The sequence below is a fragment of the Macaca thibetana genome, chromosome 12 (genome assembly GCF_024542745.1).
Source record: "Macaca thibetana thibetana isolate TM-01 chromosome 12, ASM2454274v1, whole genome shotgun sequence".
In the NCBI taxonomy this organism is placed as follows: Eukaryota; Metazoa; Chordata; class Mammalia; order Primates; family Cercopithecidae; genus Macaca; species Macaca thibetana.
The window spans coordinates 2,332,745-2,353,514 of NC_065589.1; the positions used below are offsets into that span (position 1 = coordinate 2,332,745).

Sequence of the window (20,770 nt, forward strand, 5' to 3'; positions counted from 1 at the left end):
AGGCCACATGATCAGGGCCAGCGAATTGACCAGGTGCCAAGGTGGCCTTGTGCCAAGGACTGTTGTGGATGGACACCACTCTCAGTGCACACTGGCCATGCTGTGCAGTGTTTTCTTTTTTGGAAATGAACAGAGGTTCATTTCCTCCCACCTGAGGAAGTTCAGCCACTCAGGTGCAGAGAGGGCCTTGCTGAATCCACTGGGCTCTGTCAGTTGGAGCCCATTTGGGTGTGGAAAGAGATGGGCAGACAGCCATGGAACCTGAGATCTCTGTGCATCCCCACGCATGCAAGCCTTGCCTCTCAAAATTCCAGGGTTTGGATCCTTGGTGAGCTTCCTCACAGAGCACATGGGCGCAGAGCTCAGCTGGGTCACCTGCCTGCGTGCACAGTGAGGCTGGGCCAGGGTTGCAATTAATTCTCACCAGAGACACCAGCGCCTTGAGACACAACGTGCGGACATCCCTAAAGGGGCCAGCAGAGCCCCGAGGGAACCTCTGTCCCCGGGCCAGAAGGAGCCTTTCCTTAGAGAAGGTCATTCCTTGGCTCCATCCCCAATAGAACAGTGCAGGAGGGTCATGTGTCCCTGCTGACACCATCAGCTGGTGAACGCTTCTCCCCGATACGTCTCTTCCCGGCTGCAGCCGCATGGGAGGAGGCAGGAGGCAGAAAGGAGAGCACATGGGGTATGTCCTGGCACGGTGGGAGTGTCCGTGCATGAACAGCATGACGAGGGCAGCCTCAGAGTCCCCCTGGGAGCCACCTCTCTCACAGAGGTGCTCTCCAAGGGTGGAGGGATCTGGAGTGGGAATCTGCAGCTAGTCCCACCGAACCCGCTGCCGTGAGTTTCCCAGAAAAACAGGCCCGCCAGGCCATGGAGGAGCTACTGGCACCCGGGCCCCACTGCTGTTTGGGGGATGTGGGGGCTGTGATGGATGGTATGGTGCCCGGCCTGGAGCCCCGAAGGGCCGAGGTGCTGGGAGTAGCTGCTGATGGCTCACAGCCAGGCCTTCTTGGGACCCCTTTTGCCCTTCCCTGAGTGTATGCCTCCGCCTGGGAACACTCCAGCCAATGGCTAGTCTGTGCTGTGGTCTGAAGGCCTGGCCCCTTTCCCCAGTTTGAGACCCCTCTGAGAGCAATCCCAGCTTCCAAGCTCCCAGGGTGGGCCGAGGCTGGGCCTGCAACGGCATTGCAGGTAAACATCTCCTCTGCTCTCTGCTTCCCGAATTCCCTCGCAAAGGCGGTTCTCCAGAGCGTTCCCACAGGCCTCCCGCACAGAAACACCCAACCTGGGATCACCGCCCAGGCACAGCGGCAGGTGAGGATTCAGCCAACCTTGTCGCGTCCCGGCCCCTTCCCCTCCTTGCGGTGTGATCTTATCAACCTTTCCTCTTTCAGCCTTTGCATCCTGGTTTCTTTCTTCATCCCAGGTTTTACTGAAACTCTAAAAATGAGCGAAGATTTCCATGAATGCCAGTCCTCTAAGAGGCACGTCTGCATGATTTCTGCTGCGTCCGCTTTGGGCAGTGACGGGCTCTCGCTGACAGTGGTTCTCTCCCCTTCCTCCACCTCCTCATTCCTTTCCGGATTCAGTCTCACTTCTTCAAGGCAGAAAACAGTTACGTCCTGTTCTGTGACCAAAACTAAGTCCTTTTAATTAGTATGTTTATATATTCCAAAATTTAGAAATAAATTAAATGGTTATTTCTGGAGATTCAGTCCTTAATTAGTCACAGAAGAACCGGGAAGCACACAGCTTTCTGTTCTGCCTGGAACGTCCACTCCGCGTTTCCCCTCGTGCTGGGCACGGTTTGCTGTCTCTGGGCTGCAGCCAGGCGTGCTCAGCCGCCCCTTCCAGACCAGGCCCCTCATAGGGGTGTCGGGTTTGATGCCTGCGGCGGAGCCTGGACTCCCGGCGGGGCCTCCACTGCCTTCCACGGGGAGGGGCCGGGCCGATTCGGGGCTTCTCGGATGCCCGGTCATTTCCTCTGCCGGCGTCCCCTTGTTTCACCGCAGCAAGTGCTTATGTAACGTTTTGGAAGGCACGTGGGCAGTCCTGACACGCCTTTATTCTCCCCACCCTTGACGGGCAACGTGGCTCAGTCTAGAATGTTACACTGTAGCTTCTCTTTCTTCACTCTGGGCACGTGAATCTTCGCGGGGGTGTCGGGGGCTGCCGCGCAGGGAGCCGGGTTGTCCGTCCATCCCTGAGCTTCGGGCCCTCCGCTCCCTCCTGCCTGCAGCCTGCTTGGCCACCTTGCCTTGCCTGAGCTTACCCGGTGTCCTGCTGAGGGGTCAGACTCTCTGCCACCAGGTTTCTCCTGAGCCATCGCGGGCCCAGGCTCCTCCTTCCACAGCTGGCTGAGGTCTGGAGTCTGTGAAGGTCTCGTCCCAGTCTGTGTGGATGAAAAACCCTTCCACCGTCCTCCCAGCTGGGGCCCGAGGTGGAGAGCAACCAAGTGCCAATGCCCATGGCACCCTCCTTAGATGGAAGTCACGGTTGCTCAGGAGAGCCTGCAAAGCACACACTTGCTCTGACTCTCCATCAAGGACTTGTACTGCGAGGCCGTTTGATGAACAAGCTGACCAAACAGCAGGACTTCCCAGGTGCCCCGGGAACTCTGAAGAGAGGACCCAACTGCCTAAGAGGTTTTCAAGGACACTTCAAAGCCCATGGTGTCCTGGGTGCTCCCTCTCACCTGTCACAGGCAGGATTCCGGGCTGGGGTCCCTTTGCCCTTCTTCTGACACTGGTGATGCCCAGGCCATAAAACTGAACTTTGCAAACCGCTGGCTGTCTGGAACACATAGATGCAGGCCTCACATGCAGTGAGTTATTGCAACGTCCAGGGAAGGCGCTTCACTGAGGGGGGTCTCTCTGCTGCTGTCTGATGCTCCAAGCATTACAGAACTGCACACACACAGCCCTGGATGGTCCTGGACCAATGTTTGCTGCCTCTGGTGCTTTCCTGACACTGATTTATTTTTATTGTATTATTTTATTATTATTTTTTGAGACAAAGTCTCGCTTTTGTCCCACAGGCTGGAGTGCAGTGGCACGATCTCAGCTCACTGCAACCTCCACCTCCTGTGTTCAAGCAATTCTGCTTCAGCCTCTCAAGTAGCTGGGATTACAGGCACCTGCCACCACACCCGGCTAATTTTTGTATTTTTAGTGGAGATGGGGTTTCACCACGTTGGCCAGGCTGGTCTCGAACTCCAGACGTCAGGTGATGATCCGCCCACCTCGGCCTCCCAAAGTGCTGGGATTACAGGCATGAACCACTGCGTCCAGCCTGATTTTTTAAAAACTGATTTCTAAGAAGCAAGGAGGAGGAATCCCTGCTTCATGGTGGCAATGGGAATGGAGCAGCTGGGTCTCTGGTTGGTGACTGCTGGCTTGGGTCAGAGGTGACCTTTCTCTGCATCTGCATATACCCCCTTTCTGTCTGCATATACATATATATACACACACACACACATATCTATATTATGTACAAGTAAGGCACATGTACATCCTGGTGAAAATTTAAGTAGAGAAAAACCTATCATTGAAGTGACAGCCTTCCTCCACCTCTTCTGGGTCCATCCCGCCCACTTCTCAGAGGTGACTGCTGTCACCACTGGGAGTGTCCTTCTGGCCATGACCTGTGCAGGTGTGTGTGTCGCTAGACAAGTAGACGTATATATTTGTGGCATTTTTTAATACACAGAATCACCTGGTGAGAACTGGCTTACAACTTGCTTTTTTCACTTAGCAATATGTTTGGAGGTTTCCCATTTAACCATTCCTTCCTGATGGGCTTTTGGGCTGTTTCTATTTTTTCGCAATGACTGACAACGCTGTAACAAACATTTTTGGACACGCTTCCTTTAACATATGGGAGCCTGTCTGCTGGAAATATTGTTAGATGTGGAATTTCTGGGATAATCTGGCAGCCTCCATCCCACCCCTCATTCCCTGCACGAACACTGATTCAAAACACTAAATTTGCCAAGTGAAAGATCTCATTGGGAAACGGCCCAGTGGAGGGACTAGGGAATGCTTCCTGGCAGCGCCCACATGTTGAGCAGCTTCTGATAGTGCAGAGCGGTCACCCTTCTGTGTTCCATGGACCAAGGTGGGACAAGGCAGACTGTCCCCACGGAAAGGATCTCACCATATGGAACGCTGTGGCGCCTTCTGTGTCATGGGACTGCAGGCCCCCTGGGGATGGCAGTGCTGAGGTAGGGGGCAGGCACCAGCATGCTGTCCTTGGACTTCTGTGCCTCGTCTTGGACGGGGGTCTTGGATGGAGGACTTCAATGATGTGCCGGACCACAGAGTGCTTTGCAAAGCTGAGGCTGACCAGCCTGGCTGGGTGCCAGGGGCACCAACCCCCTTGGAGGCCGGACTGCTCGCTCAGATGGGGCACCTGACTGTGTGGCAGCAGTGAGGGAGGGGAAGTGTGTGTTCCTGAGTCCAGACCATCCAGAGACAATGAAAACGCTTTGTAGAGAAGTAACCAAATCTTTGCAAGTCAGCAGGGGCTTTATGGAGCTAGAGAAAGGGCTCGTTAATGCCCTCACTGTGAGTCAGAAAGGCTTCCCGGAAGGTGTGTTCAGCGCCAGGGTGACCCGGCAGACCCCTGCGGCCACTGCTTCACTGCTTTGCCTCCTTCCCTGCTGCTCCCACCCACGTCCTCCCCAGCACGCTCCAGCTTGCTCTCCTCATGGAGAACTTTCCCATGGCTCCCACCCACGGGAACGTTTCCTGCCCTCCCGCTGGGGCCCTCAGACGCTGACTCAGCCTAGATGAGGGCAAGGGCAGCCCGGGTGGCATGTCGGCCCCCACGTCCCAGGTCTGTCTCTTCAGCCCACGGGCCCCTGCCACAATGGAGCCACCAAGCCAGTCCTGGCCCTCCCCTCCCGCAGCTGAGATGCCAGGTGTTCTGGACGCTGGGAGGAGGCAGAGGCAAGGCTCTCCCGGGACGGAGTCTGGGCCCGTCTCAGGCCTGCAGGGAGACACCACTCCAGGCCACCTTAGAGAGCCGTCTGAGCAGGTTCAGGACATTCTGCAGTGAGGAGCAAGAGGACAGCTCACTCCATGTGATGGGGGCACGCGTGCCAGAGCTGCCTGGAACAAGCAGGTTTAGTAGCATCCTGCAATCCCTCTGAGCCAGCTGAATGCTCCAGAAACCTGGTGCACAGCTTTTGGCTGCCCCTGCCTGGGCTACCACTAACTTCGATTTGTCATTAGAAAGTCAGCACAAACCTACGGACAGCTGGGCCTCCATTCACCAGGAGGACACAGTCCAGGGTTGGGTTGTGCTGCCAGAAACATTATAAGGAGATTCAGATGAGATGAGAGGCTGAGAAAGGCATCCAGAACAGAGCTCCCTATTTCCAGATAACCTCAGGCGACAGGACCCACATCAATTCCATTAACAAGCAGTCCTTGGACATAACTGTGCAAGGATCTGGGATGATGGACGTTGGCTTGTTTGATTCAGCAAATGTTCATTGAGTGCCTAATATGTCTGTGGCTTTGTGCTGGGGACATGGAGATGACCTGGATCTAGCCCTTGTTCTCAAGCTCATGATCTGCTTGGGGAGAACCAGGGCAGGGCCTAGGGTAAGGCAGGTGGGGTGTCTGGGGCACAAAACTCAGGGAGGCACTTGCTTCCCGGACTGAGCCTGCACTTGCACAAGCCTGGGAGTGAACGCATCTTCAACTTTCGGGGCATCTCACTTGCCTTATCCTCATCCTGCTGTCAAGCAGAACCATGGTGAACGAATGGATGGCTGGATGAAGATTTGGACGGATGAATGAAAGCTTGAAAACCACCTACGATCTGGCTGGGTAGGGCCACTGTGTTTCCATAACCTCCCCTTCCTCCAGTCTCACCCTCCTCCAGTCTCAACCCCTCCTCCAGCCTCAACCCCTCCTCCAGCCTCATTCCCTCTTCCAGCCTCATCCCCTCCTCCAGCCTCACCCCTCCTCCAGCCTCATTCCTTCTTCCAGCCTCACCCCTTCCTCCAGCCTCACCCTCTCCTCCAGCCTCAACCCCTCCTCCAGCCTCATTCCCTCTTCCAGCCTTACCCCCTCCTCCAGCCTCACCCCTCCTCCAGCCTCAACCCCTCCTCCAGCCTCATTCCCTCTTCCAGCCTCACCCCCTCCTCCAGCCTCACCCTCTCCTCCAGCCTCACCCTCTCCTCCAGCCTCAACCCCTCCTCCAGCCTCATTCCCTCTTCCAGCCTCACCCCCTCCTCCAGCCTCACCCTCTCCTCCAGTCTCACCCTCTCCTCCCGCCTCACCCTCTCCTCCAGCCTCAACCTCTTCTCCAGCCTCATTCCCTCTTCCAGCCTCACCCCTCCTCTAGCCTCACCCTCTCCTCCAGTCTCACCCTCTCCTCCAGCCTCACCCCTCCTCCAGCCTCACCCCTCCTCTAGCTTCATTCCCTCTTCCAGCCTCACCCCCTCCTCCAGCCTCACCCCTCCTCTAGCCTCATTCCCTCTTCCAGCCACACCCCCTCCTCCAGCCTTACCCCTGTCCAGCCTCACCCCCTCCTCCAGCCTTACCCCTGTCCAGCCTCACCCCCTCCTCCAGCCTCACCCCCTCCTCAGCCTCACCCCTCCTCCAGCCTCATTCCCTCTTCCAGCCTTACCCCCTTCTCCAGCCTCACCTCCCCTCCAGCCTCACCCCCTCCTCCAGCCTCACCCCATCCTCGAGCCTCACCCCCTTCCTCCTCCTCCAGTCTCACCTTCCTCCAGCCTCACCCATCCTTCAGCCTCATCTCCTCTTCCAGCCTCACCCCCTCCTCCTGCCTCACCCCCTTCATGGTACCTGCCACACAGCATCATGAACTGGGGACTCTGCCCATTGCCCCATGAAGTCTCTTGATTCTGACTGGTAGGCATGGAAACGATTCCCAACCCTCTGTGAGCTCTGGTGATTGTTCAGCTGCTGCTTTCCGGTGGTTCTTTTTCGGGATTGTGAAATCGAGCCCCACACATGCAGAATCAGTGCTCAGTACTTCCCTGAGTTTCTCTCTCCACGAAGCACTCCACTCCCCAGTACTGGGTCAGTGCTCAGTACTTCCCTGAGTTTCTCTCTCCATGAAGCACTCCACTCCCCAGTACTGGGTCAGTGCTCAGTACTCTCAGTACTTCCCTGAGTTTGTCTCTCCATGAAGCACCCCACTCCCCAGTACTGGGTCAGTCAGTGCTCAGTACTCTCAGTACTTCCCTGAGTTTCTCTCTCCATGAAGCACCCCACTCCCCAGTACTGGGTCAGTCAGTGCTCAGTACTCTCAGTACTTCCCTGAGTTTCTCTCTCCATGAAGCACCCCACTCCTCAGTACTGGGTCAGTGCTCAGTACTTCCCTGAATTTCTCTCTCCACAAAATGCTCCACTCCCCAGTACTGGGTCAGTGCTCAGTACTCTCAGTACTTCCCTGAGTTCCTCTCTCCATGAAGCGCCCCACTCCCCAGTACTGGGTCAGTGCTCAGTACTTCCCTGAGTTTCTCTCTCCATGAAGTGCCCCACTCCCCAGTACTGGGTTAATGCTCAGTACTTCCCTGAGTTTCTCTCTCCATAAAATGCCCCACCCCCCAGTACTAAGTTAAGAACATTTTAGGTGTCTTTGCGTCTCCAAACTCCATTCTCTGTTTTTTTGTTTTCCACCCCCCCCAACCTTATTGAAACAACTAGAAACTGTTTGGATCCTTCCTCCCTGCCCTGCAGCCTGTCCAGTGTCTGAAATACATTTTATAAGTTCCTATGCTACAGTTTTTCATAAAGGCAATTCTATAGCCGTTTTTTAAGTTTTCAAACATATTTAATACATGATCACATTTGTTCCTTACAATAATCAATGATATTCATAATTCAAGTAATATACTTGACATGGTTTGGATCTGCGTCCCCACCAAACCTCATGTTGAATTTTAATCCCCAGTGTTGGAGGTGGGGCCTGGCGAGAGGTGACTGGATCACGGGGCAAGAGTTCTCATGAATGCTTTAGCACCATCCCCCGTTGATACCATAGGGTGAATGAGTTCTTATGAGATCTGGTTGTTTTGAAAGTGTGTAGCACCCACCTCTCAGCCCCTTTCTCCTGCTCCTGCCGTGGGAGACACCTGCTCCCTCTTTACCTTCCACCGTGAATAAAAGTTCCCTGAGGCCTCCGCAGAAGCAGAAGCCTGCAAGCTTCCTGTGCAGCCTGCGGAACTGTGAGCCAGCTAAACCTCTTCACAAATTACCCAGTCTCAGGTATTTCTTTGTGGCAATGCTAGAATGGACTAATAGAATACCATTTGACAAATGAGGAAAATGCTAGAATGTTTAAGTGAGTTAAAAAACTTCTTTTTTTTGAGACGGAGTCTCGCTCTGTCACCCAGGCTGGAGTGCAGTGGCACAGTCTCGGCTCACTGCAAGCTCCACCTCCCAGGTTCACGCCATTCTCCTGCCTCAGCCTCCTGAGTAGTTGGGACTACAGGCGCCGCCACCACACCTGGCTAATTTTTTTGTATTTTTAGTAGAGAAGGGGTTTCACCGTGTTAGCCAGGGAGGTATCCATCTCCTGACCTCGTAATCCACCTGCCTCGGCCTCCCAAAGTGCTGGGATTACAGGCGTGAGCCACTGCGCCCAGCTTGAGTTAAAAAAGCTTTAACAACATTCTTCTACTTAATAATAACTACATTGAAATACAATTTGTATTCCATAAAATTCACTGTGTTGAAGTATACAACTCAGTGGTGTTCAGCGTAGGCACAGAGGTGTACAATCATCACTACTACCTAATTTTAGAAAACTTCATTACCCCCCAGAGAAACCTTATATCCATCAGCAATCACTCCTCATTCCCTCCTCCCTCCAACTACGGCAGCCGCTAAGCTACTCTGTCTCTATGGATTGCCTGTTCTAGATACTTCACATAAATGCAGTCATGCAATATGTGGTCTTTTATGTCTGGTTTCTTACACATAGCATAAAGTTTTCTAGGTCTGTCCATGTTGGAACCTGTATTAGAGCTTCCATCCCTTTATGGCTGAATAATATCCCACTTTGTGGTTAGACTACATTTTGTTTATTCATTGGTCAGCTGATGGATATTTTGGTTGTTTCTATAGTTTGAATATTATGAATAATGCTGCCATGAGAATTTGTATACAAATTTTGTGTGAACGTAGATGTTCATTTCTCGTGGGTAGATACTTAGGAATGAAATCACTGGGTAATATGTTAACTCCATGTTTAACCTTTTGAGGAATTGCCTAACTTTTCCAAAGAGGCTGACCAGTTCTGCAGTCCCACCAGCAACATATGTGGGACCCAATTTCCCCAGATCTTTATCAATGCTCATTATTGCCAGTGTTTTTGTTTCTTTCTTTCTGTTTTTGTTTTAAAAGTTATAGCTATCCTGGCAGGTGTGAGGTGGTGTCTCATTGGGGTTTGCCTGATGACTAATGATGTTGAGTATATTTTCATCTATAGTTATTGGCCATGTGTAGATCTTCTTTAGATTGATGTCTATGAAAATTGTTTACTCATTTTTGTAACTGGATATTTTGTCTTTGGATTGTTTAATCATAAGAGTTCTTTATATATTCTGGATACAAGTCCTTCAGCAGATATATATAATTTAGAAGTATTTTCTCCCACTCTGTGGGTCTCTTCAGTTTTTTGATGATATCCTGTGCCTCACACAGGGTTTCCATTTTGATGAAGTCCAGTGTACCTATTTTTTTTCTTTGTGGTCTGTACTTTTCATGTTATATCTAAGAATCCATTTCCTAACCTAATGTAATAAAAATTTATCCCTATGCTTTCTTTTAGGGTTTTTGTAGTTTTGGTTCTTACATTTAGGTCTATGTTCCATTTTGAGTTAACTTTTGTATATAGTGTGAGGTAGGGGTTCAACTTCATTCTTTTGCATGTGGATGTCCAGTTGTCCTGCACCAATTTGTTGAGAAGACAATTATTTCCCAATTACATTGTCTTGAGCTGACCATAAATTTAAGGGTTTATTTCTGAACTTTCAGTTATATTCCATTGATCTATATGTCTATCATTATGCCTTCATTAGTATAGCTTTGAAATACTGCAGCTATATAACTTTCAGTTATATTCCATTGATCTATGTGTCTATCATGATGTCTTCATTAGTATAGCTTTGAAATACTGCAGCTATATAACTTCAGCTATATATTGAAATTGAGAAGTGTGAGTCCTCCAACTATGTTCTTTTTCAAAGTCGTTTTAGCTATTATTGGGCCCTTGCATGTCCATATGAATTGTAGAATCGTTGTTAATTTTTGCAAAAACAATCTAGCTAGGATTTTGATACAGATTGAGTTGAATCTGCACATCAATTTGAGTAGTACTGCCATTTTAACAATGTAAATGTTTCAATCCATGAACATAGGAAGTCTTTCCATTATTTAGATATTCCTCAATTTCTTACAATAATGTTTTGTAGTTTTCAGTGTATAAATGTTGTACTTCTTTGGTTAACTTTATTCCAAAATATTTCATTATTTTTGATACTATTACAAGTGGAATTGTTTTCTTAATTCATTTTGAGTTGTTCTTTGGTTATGTCCAGTTGAGTTTTTATATTAATGTTGTATTCTGCAACCTTGATAAACTTATTTATTGTCATTTCTATAATGCTGAAATAGATAGATGCTGAATTTTGACAAATTTTTTTTTCATTTATTGAGGTAATCATATGATTTTTCTTTTATTTTGTTAATTTATAAATATACACACAAATGTATATATAATATGTTAATGCAATATGAAATACGTGTACACATAGGTATATATATTTATTTTTATATATGTATGCATATATGTATATATGTATAAATTTATATAGAATATATATATATTTAAGACAATTCTATCAGATGTATACAAATTTGAATTCCTTTTTCTTTCTTATATCTCTTGGATTAACTACTTGTCCTCATTTTTCCCTTTTTAATTTATTAGTTATGCTTCTTCCTTTTGCCATTTTTTCCCCCAGTGGTTATCTTTGAAATGAAATAATTTTTGATATAAAAATGTAATGTAAGTTAGTGCTTTTTCTTCTTTGCAAATGCAGGATCCTTTAAAGTTTGACTGAACTCATTCACATGTTAGCTTATTTGCTATTGTTTTGATGTTTACCTTCTTTACTATTTTTATATACGTCACACGACATTACTATTTTTGTTTTATACAGGTGATATTCATTTAGACTTATCTGTTATTTTTCCTTCCCATTGCAACTTATTCCTTTATGCATTCTCAGCCTTCTCTGAGATCATTTCCTTTCTGCCTGAAAAGTACTCTTTAGAACTTCCTTTAGTCTGTCTGTGAGTGTTGAAATCCATCAGTTTTTGTTTGTCTGGAATGTCCTTTTTCAATTTCATTTTTGAAGGATGTTTTTGCTCTGTGGATTCTAGGTGGGCAGTTTTTGTTTTGTCTCTTTAATGCGCTGAAAAAAGTATATCATTTTCTTCTGGCTTCCACTGGTTATCTTGAGACGCCACCTATCAGCCCTATTGTTGTTCCTTCGTGAGTGCTCTCTGTATATTTTCTGGCAGATTTTAAGACTTCATCTTTGCCTTTTGTTTACAGCAGTTTTGCTGTGGTGTGTGCCTAGGTGTGCTTTCCTTTGTCTTATTCATGCTCTGGCTTTGGAGGGCGCTGTGCTTCTGTCATTTAAATGATTTCCTCATTTTGGAAAATTCTTGGCCATTCCTCTCAAACACTGGGTTCACGGCTCTCCCCCAACTCCTGCAGGTGCTATGCATTCACATGGATGAGACCCTTCCCACGGCCCTATATTTCTCTCATACTTTTATTTTTTATTTTATTTATTTATTTATTTATTGAGACGGAATCTCACTCTGTCGCCAGGCTGGAGCGCAGTGGTGCGATCTTGGGTCACTGCAATCTCCACCTCCCAGGGTTCAAGCAATTCTCCTGCCTCAGCCTCCCGAGTAGCTGGGACTGCAGGTACCCACAACCACAGGTACTCACAACCACACCTGGCTATTTTTTTTGTATATTTTTAGTAGAGACGGGGTTTCACTGTCTTAGTCAGGATGGTCTCGATCTCCTGATCTCCTGATCCACTCGCCTCTGCCTCCCAAAGTGCTGGGATTACAGGCGTCAGCCACCATGCCTGGCCCTCTCTCATACTTTTAAAATGTACTTTCCATCTTTAAAAAATTTTCTCACTTTAGACAGATTTTTTAAATTGCCGTCTCTTCCAGTTCAGGAACCTTCTCTTCTGCTATGTCTAATCTGCTGTTAAATCCAGCCATTGATTTCTTAATTTCAGTTACTGAGTATTTCAGTTCTGGAATTCCTATTTGATTTAAAAAAACATATTCCAGTTTTCTGATGAAGTTCTCCATCTTGTCATCTCTTTTCTCGATTATATGAATCATAGTTATTTTAAATTTGTATTTGATATATCTCTATCTAGACTGTCTTTGGTTCTGTTGGAATATTTATATTTTCCCATTGTTTACTGCTGAGTGATCTTATCTTTTGCTATGACTGGCAACTTTTAATTGTCCATAGCTATTTTTAAAAATTATTGAGTTAAGTTCAAATCAGCAAGAAAAAAACAAATAATCCCATCAAAAAGTGGGCTAAAGTCATAAATAGACAATTCTCAAAAGAAGATATACAAAAGGCCAACAGACACATGAAAAAATGCTCAACATCACTAATGATCAGGGCAATGCAAATTAAAACCACAATTCGATACCACCTTACTCCTGCAAGAATAACCATATTCGAAAAATCAAAAATAAGAGATGTTGGTGTGGATGTGGTGAAAAGAGAACACTTCTACACTGCTGGCAGGAATGTAAACTAGTATAACCACTATAGAAATCAGTACGGAGATTCCTTAAAGAACTAAAAGCAGAACTACTATTTGATCCAGCAGTGTCACTACTGGGTATCTACTCAGAGGAAAAGAAGTCCGTATATGATAAAGATCCTGCACATACATGTTTATAGAAGCACAATTTGCAATTGCAAAAATATGGAACCAGCCGAAATGCCCATCCATCAATGAGTGGATAAAGAAATTGTGCGACGTATATATAGGATGGAATACTACTCAGCCATAAAAAGGAATGAATTAATGTCAATTGCAGCAACTTGGATGGAACTGGAGATTATTATTCTAAGTGAAGTAACTCAGGAATGGAGAACCAAACATTGTATGTTTTCACTCATAAGTTGGAATTAAGCTATGACAATGTAAAGGCATAAGAATGATACAATGAGCTGGGCACAGTGGCTCATGCACTTTGGGATGAGCCAAAGTGCATTTGGGATGAGTAATCCCAGCACTTTGGGAGGCCGAGGTGGGTGGATCACCTGAGGTCAGGAGTTCAAGACCAGCCTGGCCAACATGGTGAAACCCCATCTCTATTAAATATACAAAAATTAGCTGGGCGTGGTGGTGGGCGCCTGTAATCCCAGCTACTTGGGAGACTGAGGCAGGAGAATCACTTGAACCCGGGAGGCAGAGTTTGCAGTGAGCCAAGATCACGCTGCTGCACTCCAGCCTGGGTGACAGAGTGAGACTCCATCTTAAATAAATAAATAACAATGATACAATGGACTTTGTGGACTCAGGGAAAGGGTGAGAGAGGGGTGAGGGATGAAAGACTACAAATTGGGTTCAGTGTATACTTCTTGGGTGATGGGTGCACCAAAAGTTCACAAATTACTACTGAAGAACTTACTCATGTAGCCATATACCACCTGTTCCCCAAAACCCTATGGAAATAAAACATCTAAAAAATAAAAGTAAAAATAATAATGACTAAATTAAATTGAAGTTTTGGGTGGCTTTATTTTCTTACAGCTAGGATTTACTTTTGCTTAGATAAGCACTAGGGTTTGCTTTGGAAAGATCATCCTAATCGAATCTGGGATTGAGTTGATTGAAAGGTGAGCTTTAATCTCCCAACAGGCTGATCTAGTTCTTTCTGTTGTACTCACACTTCCAGAGGGCCCCACCTGAAATACTGGATTGCTTGCTGAATCGCCTGCCCCCAGCCCTCTTTATGCAGATGAACACCCATTTTTGTCCCGCTAGTCCCGCAAGATGGCTGGAAACTCTGCTTAGATTCTTAGACTCGGCCTCTGTGTCTTGAGGAGAATGGAGAACTGCCTTATTTCCAAATGTCCTTTCCTCTGGGATCTCAGTCCGGCAATTCCTCATCGACTGGCAGTTCTCTCCAACACCTTCACACAATTAATTTTCTGTATAGGGTCCAGATTTCCTAGTTGTTTTTAGCAGAATTATTAGTCTACGAAAAAAAGAAAACATAAAAGAAAGATGACCATTGCTGGAAATGGAGAACCAGTCCTTATTTTTTTTCTTTTTCTTCTTCTTTTTTTTTTTTTTTGAGACGGGGTCTCACTCTGTCACCAGGCTGGAGTGGAGTGGCAGGATCTCGGCTCACTGCAATCTCCGCCTCCCAGGTTCAAGCAATTCTCCTGCCTCAGCCTCCCGAGTAGCTGGGAGTACAGGTGCCCACCACCACACCCAGCTAATTTTTTGTAGTTTTAGTAGAGACCGACTTTCACTGTGTTAGCCAGGATGGTCTCAATCTCCTGACCTGGTGATCCACCCGCTTCGGCCTCCCAAAGTGCTGGGATTACAGGTGAGAGCCACCGCCCCCGGCCAAGTCTTTGTTATTTCTAAAGCATGAACATACTCCCCTACATTGTTTTCTAAAGTATTTATAGCCTTTCCTTCTGTATTTGTCTTTAATTCATGTAAAATTGATTTCTTGCACAGTGTTGGGGAGGGCCCAGCATGTAAGGAGCTGAGAGGAGACAGGGCTGCGCTCCCCTTGTCTGTCACTCCTGTCAGCGTCTATGAAATTCTTTTGTTTTAAAAATGTTAATTCCCATACACATACCTCTTTGGATTAAAGGTTTTTTTTTTTCTGACTCTTGTGACGAGAGAATTTATAGACCCCTTGTCACTCTTGCCAGTCATGTGTCTCCTTGGAAGGGATGGCTCAGCGCCTGCACCTGCCTAAAATCCGAGACAGGATGGGCCACTCCTCAAAGAAAGCAGAGGGCGAAGGAGCACTGGCTCTGAAATGCGGCTTCCGGGGGAGGTGGCTTTGACAAGCCAGGGGCGGATATAAAGAAGACAAAACGACTTTGACCAACCATAACAGTCAGAATTAGTAAGCCATTTGCAAAAGGTTTCCGGAATTACATAGACCCCATGGCCTGAGCAGGTGTTGGGGAACCTCAGAAGTCTGGAGTCTCCACCATATTGAAAAGGAGACTGGGGGCTTGGAAAGGGCCTCTTTGTGCTGTCCATGGCCATATGGACCCCACAGCTGCAGGGGCAGCCTGAGCAGGGCCGAGGACAGCAGCTTTGGTGTGGACTGTGTGAGACGCCAGCAGAGCAATTCCGGTTCCCAGGACAGCGCCAGATGGGCCACCCCGGGTGTATTTAGGGGCCCTACGCTGCCCGAAAGTGCTGCGTTCTCCACCTGCAGGCAAAGAGTAACAACAAATCTAGAACGCTCCCATCATCTACAGGAGGGTGGACGAGACCCCGACAGTTGGGTCTTCCAAAGCACAGATCTCATCCCCTCCTTGCATGGGTGGTGGCCAAGGGAGAAACGGCGTCCCAGGTCAACAGAGACCACAGTATCCAACCTATTATTGCATGACGAGAGAATGTGGCACAGTCAGGCCTCCTGTTCCTTCTTCCCTCTCCCCCTCCTGCCTCTACTGGCCAAAATGGAAGCCCGCTTCTGGGCAGAAGTGGGTCTGGAGGGCTGACTTTCACCCAGCCAGAGATTCGGAGGGTCCAGGCCTGCTTCACGGCCACCCCCCACAGAGAGGTCTCTGAGACCCGGGCCCAGAGCCCTGACACCGGACACCCTTCGTAAGGCCCGAGGCTCTGGACCCTGACCCTGGAGAGCAAGTGCGGTGAGAAGAGTCCCCCATGCCGGCCTGGACTCCAGGGCCACCCAGCAGAGAAGTCCCCGCTCTGCACTTGGGGACAGGAGGAGGCCTGGGGGTAAGGGAGGTGGAGAGAGAGAGGCTCACTCCTGATGCTGCCAGCAAATCTGAGGTTTGGAAACAAAGCGGGCAGCTTGGGAGGACAAGAAAACAGTTCTTTCTTGTAGTCGTGGAATAGGTTTCCCCCCAAATCTGTGGCTACCGGGAACCTCAGAATGGGGCTTTATTTGGAAATAGGGTCTCAGCAGATGTAATCAGTTAAGATGAGGTCATATTGGACTAGGAGGGTCTGAATCCAATGAGTGTGTCCTTATAAGAAAGAAAAGAGAGACACAGACACACACAGACACCCATCGTAGACACACAGAGACACACACAGAGATACACACACACGATAGACACACACAGGCACACACAGACACACACACAGAGACACACACACAAAGACACATACAGACACACATTATAGACACACACAGGCACACACACAGAAACACACATAGACACACACAGAAACAGACATATATCATAGACACACACAGACATGCACAGACACACACAGGCAAACATCATAAACACACACAGACGTACACAGACACATATCATACACAGACACACACACAGAGCCACGCATAGACACATCACAGGCATGCACACAGACGCACATCATAGACACACACACACACACAGACACACATAAGACACACATACATACACACAGAGACACACACACAGACACGCACAGACAGACACACACAGAGACACACCAAGGCACACACAGACACATACAGAGACACACACACAGACACACACACAGAGACATGCGGAGACACACTTGGATTCACATGGAGGAGAAGGCCCTGGGCGGGGAAGGCTGAGACTGGAGTGATGTGTACCGGCCACGGATCGCCACGGGCTGCCACGGCCACCAGAAAAGGGAGAGAGGCAGAGAGCAGGCTCCGCTCAGAGCCCCAGAAGGACCCAGGCCTGGCAACCCCTGATCTCAGACTCCAGGCTTCCAGGCTGTGCAAGAATAAATCTCTGTTCCTGTTCGCCTCTGGGTTTGTGGCAGGTTGGTACAGCAGCCCTCGGAAACAACTACACCCCTATACTGTCCCTCACACCCTGTGTGCCCCTGTAGGCACCGAGAGCCCCTGAGGTGAGCGCGGGGAGGGTGGGCTCGAGCTCACGGGACTCGGTGCGGCTGGGAGGCCGTGGTTCCTTCCCTGGAGCAAGGGAGAAGCAGAGGAGACGCACAGGCCTCGGAGATGCCGGGGCCAGGGCCAGATCCAGGAGCACCGTGGCTGTGCTCTCCAGAGGCCTTCTGCAAATTAGCCCAGCTCAGGAAACTCCAGAGAGAAAGGTAAACGGTGGAAGAGGAGACAGAGCATGGGGCGTGGGGTGTGCCGTCCTGAGGCACCAGGCGCCCCGAGGTCATCCTGAGATGACTGAGGCATTGCGTTCACCCACGCAGGGGCTTGCATCAGATAAAACAGCCCGACAGCAAACCAAAACCACCTGATCACAAGGTGGAAAGAAAACATCAAAGCGGTTGTCCGTGGGTGGTAGACTTTTTCTATTAGTTCTCTGTATTTTCTAAATTTTCTACAGTGATGATGTTTCTTTGCAAATGAAAAAGAAAATATCCTCTTGCTTTTGAAGGGTCTTAATTAATAGGATGAACACTGAAACTTACAAGCCACAGGCTCCACAATTATGCGGGTAAGACAGCGGTGTGGTGTGGGAGTGACTTTCTCATCACCAGACGGGCTGAGCAAGCCAGTATATTGGACACAGTTATATCTGCTGGCTTGGAAAGCAGTGACTCATGGTTTTAGATCAGCAGTTCTCAAACACTTCTCAGTTGATCTCCAGATTAGCATAGGACCGTGTTTTTGTATATTTGTTATAGCTATCAAATTGACATTAAAAATTAGAGAACAATTTTAAATACCATTTGTCAATTCACCAAAAATTAACCGTTACAAACCCATTACATGTCAGCACAGATGTCTTAACTTTTGATGAAAAATATAATTCTATTTTCTGAAACCCCCCAAATGGAGAAAAGTGGCACTTTGTGTTTTTTTTTTTTTTTTTTTTTTTTTTTTTTTTTGCATTTTGCCAAATCTCTTCAGTGTTTGGCTTGATAGAAGACAGCTGGATTTTCCTATCTGTTTCTGCATTCAATCTGCTGCTATATCGTGTCTCAGTTGAAGTATATTAAGAAAATCTGGCCTCATACAGACAGATAGCTGGAAAAGAGAGGAGTATTTAAATCACCTTTTTTTTTTTTTTTTTTTTTTTTTTTGAGACGGAGTCTCGCTCTGTCGCCCAGGCTGGAGTGTGGTGGCGCAATCTCGGCTCACTGCAAGCTCTGCCTCCTGGGTTTGCACCATTCTCCTGCCTCAGCCTTCCAAGTAGCTGGGACTACAGGCGCCCGCCACCATGGCCGGCTAATTTTTTGTATTTTTAGTAGAGACGGGATTTCACCGTGTTAGCCAGGATGGTCTCAATCTCCTGACCTCGTGATCTGCCCGCCTCGGCCTCCCACAGTGCTGGGATTACAGGCTTGAGCCACCGCACGCGGCCTAAATCACATTTTTAGATAGCTGTGGATATTGTTCTTTGACATCACACTACAACTTGACAAACAGTAGTTTCTTGAAGATTGTTTGTAATGTAGGATCTGAAACCATATCAAAGAAAGGACTTTTCTTTGTTCCATTAACACCCCCTGGTCTATCTTGCCCATGACATTTGTTTTCACCTATGAGTGATTTTATAAAAAACACTCTTTAGTCATTTAGAACACCCTGGTTCACTGATGTGTGTGGCTCTCCTGAATCGTTGATGCATCTCATTATATAAAAGATCGCTTTTATTAGTAACTCCGTCCGTCTCATCAGAAAAGTCTTTAAGTGTGAGGTTGTTATCAAGCTCATTATGCAAATTTTCCAAAATTCTAGTTTTTGCTTGCAAGCTTGAATTTTATCATTGGCAACAGATATTATCGGTTGCTTTTTTTGAAGCCAAAGATTTATTTCATTCATCCTTGAGAAAAATGTCTGCAAAATACCCAAGTCCAATTAGCCACAGTTTGTCCATTAGTCTTTTTTTTTTTCAAATTAAAATGGTGTTCCACAAAAAACGCAGCCAGTGCAGCTGGCAACTGAAATGATCCTAACACGTGCTTTTCCTCCAGTTGGCATTGGTAGACAGTGAAAGTGCTTTACCTGCACTTCCCATTTTGTCATGCAGAATATTAAAGAGATGTATACTTAAGAATTTGGATTTTTAGGCGGGGTGCGGTGGCTCATGCCTGTAATCCCAGCACTTTTTGGGAGGCTGAGGTGGGCGGACTACTTGAGGTCAGGAGCTAGAGATCAGCCTGGCCGTCGTGGTGAAACCCCATCTCTACTTAAAATACAAAAATTAGCCAGACCTGATGGTGGGTGCCTGTAATCTCAGCTACTCAGGAGGCTGAGGCAGGAGAATTGCTTGAACCCAGGAGACGGAGGTTGCAGTGAGCCAAGATTGCACCACTGCATTCCAGCCTGGGTGACAGAGCCAGACTCCCTCTCAAGACAGACAGACAAACAAACAAACAAGAGAACTGCGATTTTTAAAAAGTTAATAATTTGGATGGTTTTATCAAAGACATTTTAAGTAAAATCTGCATTTTCTTTCCTGCAAATATGTGGTAGTGACCACCACCATGACTACCGCCTCTCTGGGTGCCGCTGCCCTGATTCCTGCTGAGGCAACAGCAGTTTGAGTGAGAGCGGCTTTTGTATCTCAGCGTAGACGTGGTGACATTTGCCTTTGTATTACACTGAAAACAGTTCTGACCTTGAGAAACCCGTGACAGAGTCTCGGGAAACCGCAGGGGTCTGTAGACCACACTTTGAGAACCATGGTTTTTTTTTTTTTTTTTTTTTTTTGAGACGAGTCTCAGTCTGTCGCCCAGGCTGGAGTGCAGTGGGTGATCTCGGCTTACTGTGAGCTCCGACTGCCGAGGAGAACCACTCTTTTAGATGACTTGTAGAGTCATGTAGGTAATGTGTGTAGGGCCACGTGGAGTTAGGTGTGTAAGTGTGTATGTGTGTGTGCATATGCTTGTATTTTTTTTTTTTTTACCTAGCGGAGAATTTGCTGGTTTGAAAGGTTTCAGAGCGATTCCTTCCTCTGCACAACTCTAACAGAGCAGATGACCTGGGGTGTGGACGGCCTGGGACTTGTGAATCCGGCGCAGCATGCAGAGGGGAGCGCCTCCGCTCTTTTCCCACCGCCGCTCTCCTCCCTGCTGTCTGGACTCAGGTCTCCAGCTCTGTGTGGGGTCTCGGTAAAGTCCCACATCTCCCTCCGCAGGTCGTTATCAGGCACAGGAATGGTTTCTTTCCATGCTTAAAATGGCCCTCCGGGGGTTCATCCTGAACCCCATTCATCTCCCACATACTCTCCTCCCCATCAGGGGGCCGTCCCAGGCTGAGAGCTGGCGAGGAGGGGGCTCCAGGGGACGGAGCAGGCCCGCATGGCTGGAGGAGGTGAGGTGGCAGAAGTGTCTGCTGGGACACTGCCATGGCCTCGGGGGCTCCCTCTTCACTTCAGATCTCCCAGTTGTAACCCCACTGAATTATTTCTCTTACAACTGGCTGTGCCGACATCTCCTTTGGCCCCTGGATCTTAGAGTCCAGGCCTTCCCCTGCACAGGTCACTCGATTAAATCAGGCGTTTCTCTCACTGTTTGGGGGTCAACATCTGT

General features: G+C 48.0%; 1 protein-coding gene across 23 annotated transcripts in view; it reads left to right on the plus strand.

The window, feature by feature from the left end:
• COPS9 (COP9 signalosome subunit 9) overlaps window positions 1-20,770 on the plus strand; it is a 394,021-nt gene that overhangs the window by 212,946 nt on the left and 160,305 nt on the right. The window contains exon 1 of one of the 23 annotated variants that reach the window (XM_050751514.1): window positions 4,281-4,284. The exons of the other annotated variants lie outside the window; for them this stretch is intronic. The gene's annotated coding sequence lies outside the window, so the exon portion shown is untranslated. Of the gene's footprint in view, window positions 1-4,280; window positions 4,285-20,770 lie in introns of those variants that run through there. 23 annotated transcript variants of the gene reach the window in all.